At 43.7% G+C, this 18,950-nt stretch overlaps 1 protein-coding gene across 3 annotated transcripts in view; it reads left to right on the forward strand.

The window, feature by feature from the left end:
- Positions 1 to 12,841: 12,841 nt before the first annotated feature.
- The window catches only part of greb1l (GREB1 like retinoic acid receptor coactivator), a 236,655-nt gene continuing 230,546 nt past the window's right edge, over positions 12,842 to 18,950 (forward strand). For 2 of the 3 annotated variants that reach the window (XM_080194294.1, XM_080194296.1), the window contains exon 1: positions 13,764 to 13,977. The gene's annotated coding sequence lies outside the window, so the exon portion shown is untranslated. Of the gene's footprint in view, positions 13,167 to 13,763; positions 13,978 to 18,950 lie in introns of those variants that run through there. The other variant, XM_080194295.1, reaches the window with a different exon arrangement.

The following is an 18,950-nucleotide window of genomic DNA, read 5'->3' on the forward strand; positions in this document are numbered from 1 at the left end:
TATATTTATAAAAACTCTTACTATCCTTTTTTATATTTAGCGCTAGCCTAGCTTCATAGTTTATCCTTCCTTTCTTTATCAACTTCTTCGTCATTCTTTGTTGATATTTAAACCTCTCCCAATCCTCTTCTCGCCCACTACTCTTAGCCACTCTAAACGCATCAGCTTTTAATTTAATACTCTCCTTTATCTCCTTTGTTATCCACAGCTGATTATCTCCTCTCCCACAATCCTTTTTTACCATCGGAATAAATTTCTGTTGAGCACCAAGAAAGATCTCCTTAAAGATCTTCCACTGTTCCTCAGCAGACCTTGGTCATGAAGACCAAGTAAGGTGGTCTTCATGACACACGACAACACAGAATCGTTGAGCAAAAACTGATAGCCAAGTTCTGCTCAGATGAGGACGGTCTCAACCGGGATTTCACACTATCTGTAACCCTCAATGATTTGACTGGACTTGCAAAATCTCACTAACTTTCCTGGCTAGAGACAATTCACATCTCTAACCTGTGCTCAACCCTCTCTCTACTCACATTGTCTGTATCTGTAAAGATTTGATTACCTGTAAAGACTCACATTCCAACCATTATCTTGTAAATTGAGTCTGTGCTTATTAATGCCCTGTCTGTGAACACAACTCTTGACTCACCTGAAGAAGGAGCAACACTCCTAAAGCTTGAGGTACCAAATAAACCGGTTGGACTTTAACCTGGTATTATGAGACTTCTTACTGTGTAGGTACATCCACAGTGGAGTTAGGGAGGGAATTCCAGGATTTATTTCCCGATGTTGGCCACTTAGTAACCATTTTTTGTAGCAATAATTATATCCAAATCGTTTTTGTCTATTTGTACCCCCAGTTCAACTACCTTCTTTTTTAACTACTTTCTTTGCTTGGACCTTTTTGGTTGATGCACTATTATCATTAAACTTTGGCATAATCAACAAGCTCCTGCAACCCAGCAGCTCTGGAAAGAGGCCAAGGCATTGACAGTACTGTTTATCTCCATGGTAATGCAAATGTGAAACACATCAAAAACAGTTGATATGGAAACTATTAACTCTTTCAACAGGGAGCTGTATCTTTGTTTACAATACTATTGAAACTTTAAGGTGCAGACTGGAGTGAACAAATATGACACAGTACATAAAAATAAAGAATCTGCATTTAAATTGCACAGTTCATGACCTCAAAATATTCACAATCAATTAATTTTTATGTGTAGTCACTGCTATTTTATTAGCATACACATACAGGTCAGCCAGTTTGTTCACATCATGTCCTGCAATAAACAAAGCAATAAATATCTATAGAAAATCCTATGCTGTTAGAAGTAAAGATTTGCCTAAGGGTGAATGGATAATTTCTGCTAGATTATCCTTGGAGGACAAAGATTTTATGCTGAGGTTTACCACAGGAGGTTAAATGGATGGGAAACATCCATAAAGTAGATTGTAAAGTCTCTGTTCAAATTATGTGCTGGAAGCACTGAATGGACATTTGTTACAACATGATTTCATAAGTTTAATGTTGTTAATTCAATACAGACAGGAAACAACCCTTTAGTTATATGGTCTCTGTCTCAATACCACTTGTGCAATGCTCATTTGACAATTGTAGTAAATCTGTACCACAACACAGGTTAAAGAACACATTTCTTGTCAACAGAAAATTGTTTTTGTCAATAGCTAAAAGTAGTCTACAATTCTGTTCATGCAAGCCTTAAAATTGTTTTTGGTTCAACTAGCTACACTAAGAAAACAACAGTTGATTGAATAGAGTTATAAGATATTCTACTCAGTGATGTGTTTTTAAAATATATCGAAAAATAAAATATATTTAAATCAAATTAGAAACACACAAAATAACGTTCTCTAAACTATGAGGCTGGCTGGTACTCCATCTAATGGATACCTTATGTTACAGCATTAAACTGTCACACTTAACAATAGCACGAGAGCTGCGCAAACAAATTGAATAACCTGAAGAATGATGAACACTTGGGACATAGTGGTCATATCATGAGAATTGATGTTGTCAAAGGTATGGGCAAAGAACAGGTATATGGTGGTACATGAATTTGAAAGGATTGATTCTGGAGTTGTGAGAAAAATGTTCAGCAATTTCAACTGGAAAACTAAATGTAAAAAAAATTGCATGCATTGTGTGCTATCCTTTGTGGCATTATATGAATAGGGTCATATTTAGTCTTCAGATGAAATGGATAAGAGGGCAGAGCATACAGATTAATTCAATCTCCATTTCACATATTCTGTTACTTTTATATACTGCTTTAATTTTGCTATTATTTTAAAGAGCAAACTGACAAAAACTTAGTAAGCAGGGAAGATGTGTTTAGTGCATAAAGATTTCTTTGCATTTCAGGTTGTGGAACTGAGAGATGCAATAGTGATGCTAACAAAATGAGAACACATGGAAGTAGAGGCAACTTATTTATTTAAATGAGAAATTGGTTAGGAGGCGAGGAACAGAAAGTCAGGATAATGGATATGCACTCAAGTTGGCAAGATGTAACAAGTAATGTCCCCCAGGTACTTCAGTCTCAGGTTTTCACTACATGAATCAATTGGATGAAGAAACAGAAATCCTGACACATTTGAGTTGTGTGGCAGAATAAATGGCATTGATGGGTGCAGAAATTTGCAAAAGATCATGAGGTGAGTAGGCTTTAAGGTGTGGAAGTATGAGACCATCTACTTTGAATGTTAGAAAGATAATCTAGAGTATGTTCTAAATGGTGAGAAGCTGGGAATTGTGGATGAACGGAAAGATTTAAACATCCAAGTATGTAAATCACTAAGAGCTGGTGGAAGGTGCAAAGAATAATTAAGAATGCTAATAGCATCTGCTGAAGAAAGATCACAGTTGTGAAATGTTGGGCAGCGTTATGGAAGGCTGCAAAAGACTGGAACAGTGGATGGGCCAAGAATTTCCAGCCATTGAGCCATTTTTAGGAGGCTGAGTTGGATGCAATTGGGGCCATTAAGTCGTCTATTATGCGTCCTCGACCTCACAGATGACAATTTGTAGCTGGCAGACAGATCTCCTGCTGTGGTTGAAACATGGGCAGTGAAAGGAAACAGGCTCCTGGTGGCAGATGGGGGTGGTGGGGGGGAAGCATTCCATTACACTATTACTCCCTCACAGCCAAATTACAAATGGCCTTAGGCAGGGGTTCTGGCAGCTGTAAGAATTTGTACTTTCAAAGATTTTAAAAGTGTGGAATAGGTGCCTCCATCCATGCGGCACGGTGGCACAATGGTTAGCACTGCTGCTCACATCACCAGGGACTGGGTTCAATTTTGGCCTTTGATCACTGTCTGTGTGAAGTTTGCACAGTCTCTCCATGTCTGCATGGGTTTCCTTCAGGCGCTCCAGTTTCCTCCCATGCTCCAAAGTTGTGCAGGTTAGGTGGATTGGCCGTAAGTATAATTTTTGACATACAAAAGTTTCATAATTAGGTGGATTGGTCATGCCAAATTGCCCCTTAGTGTCATGGAATCTAGTGGGGTAAATGCATGGGGTTGCAGGTATAGGGCCTGGATGGGATTGTTGTTTAATGGGCCTCCTTCTGCAGGGATTCTATGATTCCAATCTATGATCTAGAGGTTCCCTGTCTCTCCCTTAACTGTATTGGCAAATTTCCACTCTCTTCCAATGAAAGGTGCTGCCGGACCTTTCACTGGCCTTCCAGCTTGGCATGCCTGCACACCATCCTTAGCTGGATGGCATGCTGGCCATCCAATTATTAATTGGCCAATCCAACAAAAATCACTTTGTGTCTATCAAGGCCTTCCAATACGGGGTTGGGACCCAGAAATGTTTGTGGCACTGATTCCAAAACAAAAATCATGCCTGTCAACTCCTTTTTTTCTGTCCTCACATGCTGCCTTCTGAGTGTTTCCAGAATTGTTTGCTTTTGTTTACAATGGAAAGTTGACTTTTCTCTCAGGAGAGCTGGAATACAAAAGGGTGGAAGTTATGTTACAGCTGTACAAAGCTCTAGTTAAATCCCTTCTGGACCACTGCATTCTGTCCAACAAGATGCATTGCAACAATTTGCCAAAGCTCCTTTGAAACCACCTTCCAAACCTGTGGCCTTAACCAACTAGAAGGACAAGGGGAACAGATGCATAGGAACACCACTAACTGCAAGTTTCCCTCCAAGTCACTTACCATCTGACTTGGAACTATATTGCCATTCCTTCACTGTCACTGGGTCAAAATCCTGGACCTCCTTCCCCAACAGCACTGTGGTTTACCTACACACATGGATTGTGGTGGTTCAAGAAGGCAGCAACCCACCACCTTCTCAAAAGCAAAAAGGGTTAACAAATAAATCCTGCCCTTGCCAAGGATAGGCACATCCCATGAACATATAAAAAACGTTCGCTTATCTCTTCTGGCTAACTGACCCATGTTCACGTGTTTTCTCATGGAACCCTTTTCCACATTGGCCTTCAAAATTCTCATTGGATATTAGTTATTACGATTAAGATCTGTACCTAGCCCACTTTCAAATGATACGTTAGTGAGTGTATGGATGATGAATGGGATGGATAGGATAGAGGTGGAGAGGCTCTTCCTGCTCAGAAAGGACGGTAGGACTAGGGGGCACAGCCTCAAGATAAAGGGGGGGCGGTTTAGAACGGAGTTGAGGAGGAACTTCTTCAATCAAAGGGTGGCGAATCTCTGGAATTCTCTGCCCGTTGAAGTGGTGGAGGCTACCTTGCTCAATATATTTAAGACGCGGGTTGATGGGTTTTTGATAAGCGAGGGGATTAAGGGTTATGGGGAGAGGGCGGGAATGTGGAACTGAGCCACGACAGATCAGCCATGATCTTATTGAATGGCGGGGCAGGCTCGAGGGGCTAGATGGCCTACTCCTGCTCCTATTTCTTATGTTCTTATGTTCTTATGTTTTGGATGGATACAATGTTGATTCACCAAAATGATGCTGGGACTAAAAGGGTTAAGTTCTGCAGATAGATTGCATACAGTAGGCCGGTACATCCCTACGTACAGAAGATAAAGTACTGATCTAATATAGCTATTTAGGATGATGAAAGGATTTGGTAGAGTAGACAGAGAGAAAATATTTTCTGTGGTGCAGGGAGTCCAGATCGAAGGGACATAACCTTAAAATTAGAGGTCCACCATTAGGAAGTCATGTCAGTAAACAATCTTTCCCAAAACGTTCATAGTATCGTAGAAACCCTACAGAACAGAGGCCATTCGGCCCATTGAGTCTGCACTGACCACAATCCCACCCAGGCCCTACCCTCATATTCCTACATATTCTACCTACTAATCCTTCTAACCTACACATCTCAGGACACTAAGAGCCAATTTTAGCACAGCCAATCACCTAACTCACACATCTTTGAGGCTCAGTCAATTAAAATTTCAAGACTAAGTTTGGTGAATTTTTGTCATGCAAGTATGTTAAGGCCGGTCATGGATCCCAAGAAAAGGAATTTGTGGAGTGCCTAAGAGATGTTTTTTTGGAGCAGCTTGTGACAGACTCCACTAGGGAACAGGCAGTTCTGGATTTGGTGATGTGTAATGATGTGGAGATGCCAGTGTTGGACTGGGGTAAACACAGTAAGAAGTTTCACAACACCAGGTTAAAGTCCAACAGGTTTATTTGGTAGCAAAAGCCATCAGCTTTCGGAGCGCTGCTCCTTCATCAGGTGAGTAGGATTTCAGTTCACAAACAGGGCATATAAAGACACAAACTCAATTTACAAAATAATGGTTGGAATGTGAGTCTTTACAGGTAAATAAGTCTTAAAGGTACATACAACATGAGTGGAGAAAAGATTAAGCCCAGGTTAAAGAGCTGCGTATTGTCTCCAGCTAGGACAGTTAGTGAGATTTTGCAAGCCCAGGCAAGTTGTGGGGGTTACAGATAGTGTGACATGAACCCAAGATCCCAGTTGAGGCCGTCCTTGTGTGCAGAACTTGGCTATCAGTCTCTGCTCAGCGACTCTGCATTGTCATGTGTCGTGAGGGCCGCCATGGAGAATGCTCACCTGAAGATCAGAGGCCGAATGCCCGTGACTGCTGTAGTGTTCCCCGACAGGAAGAGTACACTTTTTGTTGAGCGGTGTTCATTCACCTGTTGTCGTGGCGTCTGCATGGTCTCCCCAATGTACCATGCTTCGGGACATCCTTTCCTGCAGTGTACCAGGTAGACAATATTGACCAAGTTGCAAGTGTATGTACTGTGTACCTGGTGGATGGCGTTCTCATATGAGATGATGGCATCCGTGCCGATGATTCGGCGTGTCTTGTAGAGGTTGCGGTGGCAGGGTTGTGTGGTGTTGTGCTCACTGTTCTCCTGAAGGCTGGGTAGTTTGCTGCAGACAGTTGGCCTGTTTGAGGTGTGCGGTTGTTTGAAGGCAAGAAGTGGGGGTGTGGGATGGCCTTGGCAAGATGCTCATCTTCATCAATGACATGTTGAAGGCTCCAGATGAGTCACTGAGCAGACACCGATAGCCAAGTTCCGCACACGTGAGGACGGCCTCAATCAGGATCTTGGGTTCATGTCACACTGTCTGTAACCCCCACAACTTGCCTGGGCTTGCAAAATCTCACTAACTGTCCTGGCTGAAGATAATACACATCTCTTTAACCTGTGCTTAACCTTCTCTCCACTCACATTATCTGTATCTTTAAGACTTGATTAGCTGTAAAGACTTGCATTCCAACCATTATTTTGTAAATTGACTTTGTGTCTTTATATACCCTCTTTGTGAACTGAAATCCCACTCACCTGGTGAAGAAGCAGCGCTTTGAAAGCTAGTGGCTTTTGCTACCAAGTAAACCTGTTGGACTTTAACCTGGTGTTGCGAGACTTCCTACAATGTGTAATGAGACAGACTTTATTAGGGAGCTTAAGGTGAAGGAACTCTTAGTGAGCAGTGACCATAATATGATAGAATTTACCCTGCAGTTTAAGAGGGAGAAGCAGGAATCAGATGTAACGGTATTACAATTAAATATAGGGAACTACAAAGACTTGAGGAGGAGCTGGCCAGATTTGGAAAGGGAGCCCAGCAGAGAAGACAGTGGAGCAGCAATGGCAGGAATTTTTGGGGGTTATTCTGGAGGCACAACAGAAATTCATCCCAAGGAAGAGGAAACATGCTACGGGGAGGACGAGGCATCCATGGCTGACAAGGAAAGTCAAGGACAACATAAAACAAAAGTGGCGAGGATTAGTGAGAAGCCAGTGGATTGTGAAGCCTTTAAAAGCAGAGGACAATTAAAAAAGCAATAAGGGGGAAGAAGATAAAATATGAGTGTAAGCTAGCTATTAATATAAAAGAAGATAGGAAGAGTCTTTTTCAATATATAAAAATAAGAAAGAGGCAAAAATAGACATTGGACCACTGGGAAATGAGGCTGGAGAAGTAATAATAGGAAACAAAGAAATGGCAGAGGATCTGAATAGTTACTTTGCATCAGTAGAAGACACCAGTGGGATGTAAGAGCTCCAGGAGAATCGGGGGCACAGTGAGTGTAGTGGCCATCACTAAAGAGAAGATTCTGGGGAAACTGAAAGGTCTGAAGGTGGATAAATCACCTGGACCAAATGGACTACATCCCAGGGTGCTAAAAGAGATAGCTGAGGAAATTGTGGAGGCATTGATGGTGATCTTTCGGAATCACTGGAGGCAGGGAGGGTCCCAAAGGACTGGAAAGTAGCTAATGTAACACCGCTGTTTAAGAAGGGAGGGAGGCAGCAGATGGGAAATTATAGGCTGGTTAGCCTGACTTTGGTCATTGGCAAAATTTTAGAGCCCATTATTAAAGGTGAGATCGCGGAAGTGCATGATGAAATAGGACTGGTTTCATCAAGGTGAGGTCATGTCTGACAAATCTGTTAGAGTTCTTTGAGGAGGTAACAAGGAAGTTAGATAAAGGAGAACCAATGGATGTGATTTATTTAGATTTCCCTTTGACAAAATGCCTCATAGGAGACTTAAATAAGTTAAGAGCCCATGGTGTTCAGGGTAAGATTCTGGCATGGATAGAGGATTGGCTGACTGGCAGAAGGCAGAGAGTGGGGATAAAGGAGTCTTTATCAGGGTGGCAGTTGGTGACTAGTGGTGTGCCTCAGGGGTTGGTGCTGGGACCACAACTTTTCATTATATGCATTAACGATTTAGAAGAAGGAACTGAAGGCACTGTTGCTAAGTTTGCAGATGATACAAAGATAAGTAGAGGGACAGGTGGTATTGAAGAAGCAGGGGGACTGCAGAAGGACTTGGACAGGCTAGGAGAATGGGCAAAGATGTGGCAGATGGAATACAATGTGGAAAAGTGTGAAGTTATGCACTTTGGAAGGAGGAATGAAGCATAGACTATTTTCTAAATGAGGAAAGTTTAGGAAATCAGAAGCACAAAGGGAATTGGAAGTCCTTGTTCAAGATTATCTTAAGATTAATGTGTAGGTTCAGTCGGCAGATAGGAAGGCAAATGCAATGTTAGCATTCATGTTGAAAGGGTTAGAATACAAGAGCAGGGATGTATTTCTGAGGCTGTATAAGGCTTTGGTCAGGCCCCATTTGGAGTACAGTGAGCAGTTTTGGGCCCCATATCTATGGAAGGATGTGCTGGCCTTGGAATGGGTCCACAGGAAGTTCTCAAAATGATCCCTGGAAAGAAGAGCTTGTTGTATGAGGAATGGTTGAGGACTCTGGATCTGTCCTTGTTGAAGTTCAGAAGGATGAGGGGGGATCTTATTGAAACTTATAGGATACTGTGAGGCCTGGATAGAGTGGACATGGAGAGGATATTTCCACTAGTAGGAAAAACTAGAACCAGAGGGCACAACTTCAGGCTTAAGGACGATCCTTTAAAACAGAGATGAGGAGGAATTTCTTCAGCTGGAGAGTGGTGAATCTGTGGCACTCTTTGCCACAGAAGGCTGAGGAGGCCAGGTCATTGAGTGTCTTTAAAACAGAGATAGATAGGTCCTTGATTAATAAGAGGATCAGGGGTTATAGGGAAAAGGCAGGAGATTGGAGATGAGAAAAATATCAGCCATGATTGAATGGTGGAGCAGACTTGATGGGCCAAGTAGACTAATTCTGCTCCTATGCCTTATGGGGGTCTTATGGTCTTAAGTGTTATGGAACGAAGGTGCATAAATGCAGTTAAGATACAAATCAGCCGTGCTTTAATTGACTGATGGTGCAGGCTGTAGAGTATGAATGGTCTACTCCTATTCCTAACCTCCTATGTTCCTGTGAGGTACGACAGTGCTTCCATGAGCTGGAGACTAATTGCCATATGTCAATATTACACATGGGAGAAGTTGATGGTACAACATTACTTGTTGTACCATTCAATGTGCTTCACAGAAGCATAGTCAAACAAAAGTTGACACCAATGCAAAGGAGATATTAGGAGAGGTGACTAAAAACAATCAAAGAATGGCTTTTAGATGAGACTTAATTGAGGAGAGAAGGAGGCGTGATAGGTTTCCATTGTTTGCTGGAGCAGACGAGTGAAGGAGCAGAGAGAGAACTAAGATTTTACCTGTTAAAAACCTGTTTAAAATAAGTTTAAAGCACTTTGTTCTTTGTAGAACTGTTTAAAGCATTTATTTATTGTATTTACTGCTTTAAGAATTCTGAGGGAGTGGTTAGCAGGCAGTTGTGGGCCATCAGCTTTAAATCAGCGCCAGGTTTAAAAGGAGGCCTGGTGTAGACAGCGGGCAGCGTCTGATCGGGCAGCGGAGTGAGTGGGAAGCAGAGTGAGCTACTAGGGCTTAATATCAAAAAGGGCTGGAAGGAAAAAAGGCCAGGTGAGTTCGTTTGAAAAACAAAAAAAACAAAAAAAAAAAATTTTTTCAAAACTACTACAGTGAATAATGGAGGGGCATGTGATGTGTGGTTTCTGTATGATGTGGGAACTGGTGGACCCTAGGGTTCATCCCAGTGACCATGTCTGCAGTAAGTGCAGGTTGCTGGAGGAGCTCCAGCTCAGGGTAAATGAGCTGGCCTCTGAGCTACAGACACTGAGGCTCATCAAGGGGAGAGAGGGTGCCATTGTCAATGGGGTGCAAGTGACATCCACCCCCCCTAGACTGGCTAACTCTAAGGGTCAGGGACAAGAGGGGGCTACTGGGAAGAGGAAGGGGGGTGAGGAGCGGAGGCCTCAACCTCTTAATCTGCATAACAGGTTTGAGGTTCTTGCTTCCAAGTTGGACGAGAACGAGGCAGGTGAGGTTGGTGAGCAAGCTGCACACGGTACAGTGCTGCAGCAGGACATAGGCAAAGAGAAAGGGAAAAGGAACGTAGTAGTTATTGGGGATTGTGGGGTGAAGGGTATTGACACTGTCCTTTGTCACAATGACAAAGTGCACAGAAGGGTGTGTTGTCTGCCTGGCGCTCGGGTCCGGGATGTCGCAGCTGGGCTGCAGAGGAACCTGGAATGGGAGGGTGAGAATCCGGTCATTGTGGTTCATGTGGGTGCCGGCGACGTAAGCAAAATGCAGACTGAGGATCTGGGGAGGGAGTATGAAAAGCTTGGAATGGAATTAAAAAGTAGAACCGACAAGGTGGTTATCTCTGGGCTACTGCCTGAACCGTGTGCAGATGGGCGTAGGGTTGACAGGATTAAGGAAGTGAATGGGTGGCTCAGGGATTGGTGTGGGAGGAATGGGTTTGAATTTATGGGGCATTGGCACCAGTATTGGGGTAGGTGGGACCTGTTCAGGAGGGATGGGGTTGGTCTGAACCGTGCTGGGACCAGAGTGCTGGCGAATCGAGTAAAGAGGACTGTAGACAGGGCTTTAAACTAATTAGTGGGGGGGGAGGGTGTGAGGGTAGGTGACCTTACGAGGTCTAAAGTTAAGGAGAGTGTACATGTAAGGGAAGAGGCCGAGGATGTCCCAATAATAGAGGGAGTAGGGGGCGTGAGTATAGTTGGTGGCGTTGCGGCAAATAGGGTCCAGGTGAAGGCTGGGATGAAAGCACTTTATCTGAATGCACGAAGCATTCGGAATAAAGTGGATGAGCTGATGGCGCAGATCGACACAAATGGATACGATCTGGTTGCCATTACAGAGACGTGGCTGCAGGGTGACAGGGACTGGGAGCTGAATGTACAGGGCTATCAAGTGTTTAGGAAGGATAGACAGGAGGGAAAAGGGGGGTGCGTAGTTCTGCTGATTAAGGATAGCATCACGGTGGTAGCAAGGGATGATATTGGAGCCAAGGAGCAGAGGGTGGAATCGTTGTGGGTGGAGATTAGGAACAGCAAAGGGAGGAAGACGCTGGTGGGTGTCGTCTATAGGCCCCCGAATAATGATCTGGAGATGGGGCGGGCTGTTAACGCGCAAATAAGTGCGGCGTGCAGGAATGGGACGGCCGTAGTTATGGGGGCACTCCACTAGTCACCATCCGCCAATCCGAATAGCCTGCACCATCAGTCAATTAAAGCACGGCTGATTTGTATCTTAACTGCATTTATGCACCTTCGTTCCATAACACTTAAGACCATAAGACCCCCATAAGGCATAGGAGCAGAATTAGTCTACTTGGTAGGAAAAATGGTAGGAAGGACTATTACTTACAGGGCGAAAAACTGCAGCAGGCGACGGTGCAGAGGGACCTCGGGGTCCTTGTGCATGAGTCGCAAAAACCCAGCTTGCAGGTGCAGCAGGTGGTCAGGAAGGCGAATGGGATGCTGGCCTTCATAGCGAAGGGGATTGAATATAAAAGTAGGGAGGTCTTGCTGCAGCTGTATAGGGCATTGGTGAGGCCGCAACTGGAGTACTGTGTGCAGTTTTGGGCGCCGCACCTGCGCAAAGATATTTTGGCCTTGGAGGGAGTGCAGAGGAGGTTTACTAGGCTGATACCAGAGTTGAGGGGGTTGAGCTATGAGGAGAGGCTGAATAAACTGGGCTTGTACTCGTTAGAGTTTAGAAGAATGAGAGGAGATCTCATTGAGACGTATAAGATGATGAATGGGATGGATAGGATAGAGGTGGAAAGACTCTTCCCGCTCAAAAAAGACAATAGGACTAGGGGGCACAGCCTCAAGATAAAAGGGGGGCGGTTTAGAACGGAGTTGAGGAGGAACTTCTTCACTCAAAGGGTGGTGAATCTCTGGAATTCTCTGCCCGTTGAAGTGGTGGAGGCTGCCTCGCTAAATATTTTTAAGACGCGGGTTGATGGGTTTTTGATAGGAGAGGGGATTAAGGGTTATGGGGAGAGGGCGGGAAAGTGGAACTGAGCAGCGACAGATCAGCCATGATCTTATTGAATGGCGGGGCAGGCTCGAAGGGCTGGATGGCCTACTCCTGCTCCTATTTCTTATGTTCTTATGTTTAGAATGGATATTTAAGAAGATAGGACCATGCTTAAAGGTTGGCCACAATTTGCAGGGCGAAAGGAATGTGGGATGTACAAGAAAACAAAGTTGGACATATGTGGGTTAGACATTTTGTAGGGCTGGAGGAGATTACAGAGATTTAATCAGGTGAGGCCATGATGGAATTAGCATATGAGGATGAGAATTTCAAATTGGAAGCCTAGGGTACTGGGATGCAGTTCAGTGAGAACATACATGACTGCTTGTAGGTTATCTCATGAACTGAAGTTGTGAAAGAAACAAACTTTGGAATGGTCAAATCTGGAAGTGGAATGTGACATTTTCATATTATGAGTATGAAACAGTGACCCAAGCCAGCTATCGAACCCAGGTCCCTGGTGCTGTGAGGCAGCAGTGCTAAGCACTGTGTCACAATGCCGCCCTTTCATGGCCCTTCTGGACCTCTTCCACTCAGACCTCCAATGCTGTAACACTGAATCTGGGAGCCCTCTCTCTCTCTGCTTCATTTGCAGAAGTCTTCCCTGTCTCAAACACTTTCTGGCAGTTAAAACAAGCCAGATTGCAACTCTCCTTCAGGGAGGGTAGGTTGCCTTTAAGAAGTGCGGGCTTGCTTTATATTATTGTAGCGACGCACATGAGTCAGTGTTGGGCCCTCCACTGACTGTGCAGCCAGCCAAGCATTTCGCAGGGTACTACACTCCACAGCAGCCAACGTGAAATTTGCCTCAAATCATCCGGGCGGTGCGTTCTCTCACAACGCCATCCACGAGTCCGCTCTGATCGAACTGTTAGTTATTTTTTAAAACGTTCTTCATTATAGTATACATTCTATAGAGACGTGCAAAGAAAACCCCATTCTCCTTGGCAGATGAGTAAAGGGAAAGAGATTCAATATTTTAAAAAGCATGTTGTTTCATTGTCTTGTGTTGAAGCTGAAAAATGTCAGAACTTAATTTACTTAAATATTTTTTTCTGGCATGTTGTCTATCAGTATGTACACAGCGGCGTGCACGTATTGCTTGCACACAATGTTGAATTCAACTTGCCGCTAGCCTGCACTCTGTTTCAACTCACCCCTAGCGCTTCCAAACACCGGCTTCGCTCGGTGCAGTTTAGACGCAAGTAACCGTATCCCTATCAGGCCAAACCACTCGTACAGAGGAGGACACTGCAATATCTTCCTGCAATCGCTTTAGCCACTGACTTCCATACTCTGCTTCTTCTACTGTGAATGAAACTAAATAGAATTTTAATTGATCCGATGTAGAATATTAGATAAATACGCTAGTCTAACCAGAATTGAGTAGTCAGAGTGCGTCCCTATATTTCCCCCTCCTTGTGATGAGGGATGGTGCAGCGCAGAGTCCAGGTTGTGTCACAACGCTCCGCTCGCTGGAGTGGCTGTGACCGTCTTGTCCAAGACCCTGAGCTGGCGCGGAACGGCTCCTTGTACGCTCGCAATTGCAAAACATAGACACGGAGTACATAATCCAGGAGCAATGCAGTGAGGTCGGCAGATCCAGCGGACAAATTGAGCCATCATCGGGCAGCCGACGCGAGGAAAAGAGTTTGCATGCATTGATCTGAAAAAGAAAAACGTAAGTTGGCGAATCTGGCTGCACCACTTCATTTTATTGCCGTTGAACGCCACATGCCTGGGGCAGAAGGAGAGGCAGGCAGGCGATGCGACACTGTGCTTTGGGATCGTACTCGATGCTGGCGCTGTCGCTCTCGCTTATACATTTATATAGAGCACGGTCGATGTCAGTTTTTTTTTCTCCTCCAATTTCTTTGTGCTTAGACCTTGGGTAGAATCCAGGTTACAGTGAAGGAGCTTTAAATGCGGAGGGGGTATGTGTTAGCCAGAATAAAATGCTGATTTATATCAGGACGTGACATTGGCCGACTTTATTCGCGAATGGGCCAGTTTATTTATCATCTTTGGTTGTTTAGAATTTAAGCTGGAACATTGTAAATATGCATATATTTTCTGTTGCCCTGCCGTTCGTTTTGATTCCGATTTAACATGTTTTAAATATTTTGAATCATCTTTTGAGTAAACATAAATGTTTAGAAGCTGGAAGTTATTTTTACTGAGTATATTTTCAATTTTCCTTTGTGTCAAGTTTGAGCAGATTTAAATAGAAAATTATCTTTCACCGCTGTACAGAACCGCTGATTCGAATATCGTGCGTGCCGAAATTAAAAGGACGAATTAAATTTGTTTTGATTGAAAAATTGCTTCCTGAGGTTTTACTCCAGTAATTGGGACAGCTATTGTTTGTAGTATATTTTTCATCACGGCGGTATTTAATAACTAAACTGAAATATTGTAACTAACCAAGCGCTGAGTTGAAGAAAAAATTTAAAACATGCCCTTTGAGTATACGTTCATTTCTGTGTTAACTACTATTTGAATATAGTTGTAGGTGTATGTCGAGGATGAGATGCTGGAAAATAGAGGTCATTGGATGTGTCTCGTTTTGTAACGCGCCAAGTAAAATAAGATTGAGGATGGTTTGGTGATGCAATAGAATACATCGAACAACATTTTTGTCTTGTGCGAGCTATATTGTTGCTCCCACTGGAAATCCCGCAGTGTTACATTACCATAAAAATGGTCGTAATTGTAAATTAAAGAAATAGGCTATTTGGACTTCGTGCTGGGCTGCGATTTGTTATCTCTTTAGCAGAGTTGAATATTTAACGATAGTGTGATATAAGTTAATGCCATTGGCCGAAAGACTGCTATATTACAGTAGCACCTTGTCAAGGTGGGGAGATGGAAGAGTTGGGGAGTAGGGGAGAAGCGGGTGACAAAGGAAGGAGGAGAAAAATGAGAGCGAAGGCGAGCGAGAGGGGGTCAAAGAGAGGGAGGGGCATGACACCGCGAATTAAGCTGCCCTCGTACTGTCCCGGAGTTCAGTGACTCCACGGCGGGAGCTGTGTCTCCACTTTGTTCCCATACACCCAAGCAGTTAATGGCCACTCAAGACCAGCCAACAAAAAGTGGGCAAGACCTCCTGTTGGAGAAGGAGCAGGCTTGCCTGACACATCGGTCTTGAACTCTGGGATAAAAGAAACAACTTTGCTCTAGATCACTGGGCACTCTTTTTGAACAGGCGGCCCGACGTTTTATGTCCACAGTCACACACATGCAGACATCAACTTTTAGCTCCACCCCGTTTGCAAATCTCCTGTTTGTTTTGTGTGGTTCAGGTTCATATTTACTGTACTCGACTCAGTTTGGGATTAGCGGGTGTATTTGAGCATCAGAATAAATAACCCTCCCTCTACCCAATTGCGGGGCGGGGCGGAGCGGGCGGTGGGGGGGGGGGGCGTGGGGGGATGGTTGAGTTGTAAAACGACCGTGCGAGGAACTGAAAAATTCTTCACAGAGCTGCTGATGTTGGGAAAAGTCTGTTGGATTTTATTTTTTCAGACCTCAATACACTTTTAATTGTTGATATTCCTACAGAATTTACTCTTTAAAGTTCAACGTGAATGATATGTGCGTCTTTATAAATGATGAAAGAAAATGAAGTGTTCTTAAGATCTGAGTACTTAAAAAAACATTTTCCCATTACACTTTCTAAGTATTTGGAAAACGTTCTCGTGATTTAATTGCAGACGTGAATTGTTTGACACGTTAGTGTAACAAACATGAGCCGTCCGACCAATGTAAACGAAACCTTCGGGTTAACGTATTTGACCGAGTAATGTGTTTCCAATTTTATTGTGGAGTTCCGTTGAGAAATGCCTATTGAAAACCAGCTTTCAATAGAGTTCCCCCTTTTAGTTTATTGGTTATGCAATATTTTTGGCAATGCTTATATCAAATGCCTTTTGAGGCTCATTCACATTTCTTCATTTCCGATGTTCCCTACGGATATTGAGTAATGTATACCTCAGTCATTGCAGCGACAGTGAACATCCTAGTTCCTGAAACTTTGCTCTGTTACAGTGTAAGTGATCCACTTTTTGGGTACTTTGCTGAATAGCTTGGTTCACACTCTATCAAGTAGAATGTTTTCTAATCACTGGCACGCATTTTGCAAAGGTGAAGTTTTTATGTTCCAACGCGGCTATTTCCAATTGTCGTTCTATCAGATGAGCTTCACCATTGGGCAGTAATTTCTGGTGATAGGTTACTGACCTTGAAAAGTTAATCCTGTTTCTCTACAGTTGCTGCCTGATCTGCTAAGTATTTCCACCATTTTTCTGTTTTCATTTCAGGTTTCCACCATGTTTTGCTTCTGGTCTATTTTAAAACACTGTCATGTGAATGAATTAGGCCCAAATTGGCCTATTAGGTGAAGGATTTCATAAGAACATAAGAACATAAGAAATAGGAGCAGGAGTAGGCCATCTAGCCCTTCGAGCCTGCCCCGCCATTCAATAAGATCATGGCTGATCTGTTGTGGCTCAGTTCCACTTTCCCGCCCTCTCCCCATAACCCTTAATCCCCTGTCTTATCAAAAACCCATCAACCCGCTTCTTAAAAATATTTAGCGAGGCAGCCTCCACCACTTCAACGGGCAGAGAATTCCAGAGATTCACCACCCTTTGAGTGAAGAAGTTCCTCCTCAACTCCGTTCTAAACCGCCTCCCCTTTATCTTGAGGCTGTGCCCCCTAGTCCTACTGTCTTTTTTGAGCGGGAAGAGTCTCTCCACCTCTATCCTATCCATCCCATTCATCATCTTATACGTCTCAATGATATCTCCCCTCATTCTTCTAAACTCTAGCGAGTACAAGCCTAGTTTATTCAGCCTCTCCTCATAGCTCAACCCCCTCAACTCCAGTATCAGCCTAGTAAACCTCCTCTGCACTCCCTCCAGGGCCAAAATATCCTTGCGCAGGTGCGGCGCCCAAAACTGCACACAGTACTCCAGCTGCGGCCTCACCAATGCCCTATACAGCTGCAGCAAGACCTCCCTACTTTTATATTCAATCCCCCTCGCTATGAAGGCCAGCATCCCATTCGCCTTCCTGACCACCTGCTGCACCTGCAAGCTGGGTTTTTGTGACTCATGCACAAGGACCCCGAGGTCCCTCTGCACCGTCGCCTGCTGCAGTTTTTCGCCACGTAAGTAATAGTCCTTCCTACCATTCTTCCTACCAAAGTGGACCACCTCACACTTGCCAACATTAAATTCCATTTGCCATTTCCTGGCCCATTCGCCCAGCCTATCTAGATCCTTCTGCAGACTCTCCACATCCTCCGCACAATTTGCCTTTCCCCCAATCTTGGTGTCATCAGCAAATTTCGACACCCTGCACTCGGTTCCCTCCTCCAGATCATCTATATAAATGGTAAATAGCTGAGGCCCCAGCACCAACCCCTGGGGCACCCCACTAGTCACCAACCGCCAATCCGAATAGCACCCATTGACCCCCACTCTCTGCCTCCTATTTGACAACCAATCCTCTATCCACGCTAACACCCTACCCCCAACTCCATGTCCCCTGACCTTCTGCAATAACCTCTTGTGAGGTACCTTGTCAAACGCCTTCTGAAAATCCAGAAAGACCACATCCACCGGCTCTCCTCTATCCACTGCCCTAGACACATCCTCATAGAACTCCAGTAAATTTGTCAGACACGACTTCCCTTTAATGAAACCGTGTTGCGTCCGCCCTATCAAGCACTATGATCTTGGAAACTTAAGCTTAGATTGAATATTTGAAGGAGCACACTTCTAAAATTGCACACTTCAGTTTTTACTGCATTCATCAATCGTCTGTTCATACATGTTATAATAATAGGTTAATTTCTTAACAAATAATTTAGCTCTTTTAATCTAAAAACATCTCAATATACTTAATGAAAGCTTGATCAGACCAACTTGATCAGACAAAAAAAATGGAGATTAAGCCAAAGAAGATGATATTAGGACCAAAAACTTGGCCAAAGTGTTTAGCTGAATTGGCTCCTTAAACTTGAGTTCATGCAAAACTGCTACTTGTATCTTTACTATTTTTTATTTGTTCATGGGATCATGAGTGTTGCCAGAGAGGCAAGCAGTTGTTATCTATCCCTAATTGAGATGGTGGTGGTAATCTGCCTTACTGAGTTACAGCAGTGCATATGGTGTTGATACACCCAGAGGGCTATTATGAATGGAAACTGGCACTAAATCCAATGAACCCCGGTGTAGCAGTACCTTGATTTTAAAATTCCCGTCCTTGATTTCAGATCCCTTCATGGCACATTCCTGTAACGTCATCCAGGTCTACAATCCTTTCCTCTCTTTGCCATTGGTGGACATTCCTTCAACTGCCTAGGCTCTAAGCTCTGGGATACTCTCCCTAAACCTCTTTGCCTCTCTTTCTTTCTTTATGACCCTTCATAAATCTACCTCTAGTTAAATTAACTTATTTTTGTAAGTACCATGCAAACTAACAGTATTGTGCAAATCCTTTCTTCATTATATGGTATTAACATCCTGAGCACTCTTCTTCTTCCATTTGCATATCATGGGAAATGAGAATAATAGGTAGGAAAGTAGTTATGAAGAAGACATAGGAGGCTACAAAAAGACATAAGTTAAATGAATGGGGAAAGATCTG

This window comes from Carcharhinus amblyrhynchos, chromosome 8, assembly GCF_965287045.1.
Source record: "Carcharhinus amblyrhynchos chromosome 8, sCarAmb.v2.hapA, whole genome shotgun sequence".
Lineage (NCBI taxonomy): Eukaryota > Metazoa > Chordata > Chondrichthyes > Carcharhiniformes > Carcharhinidae > Carcharhinus > Carcharhinus amblyrhynchos.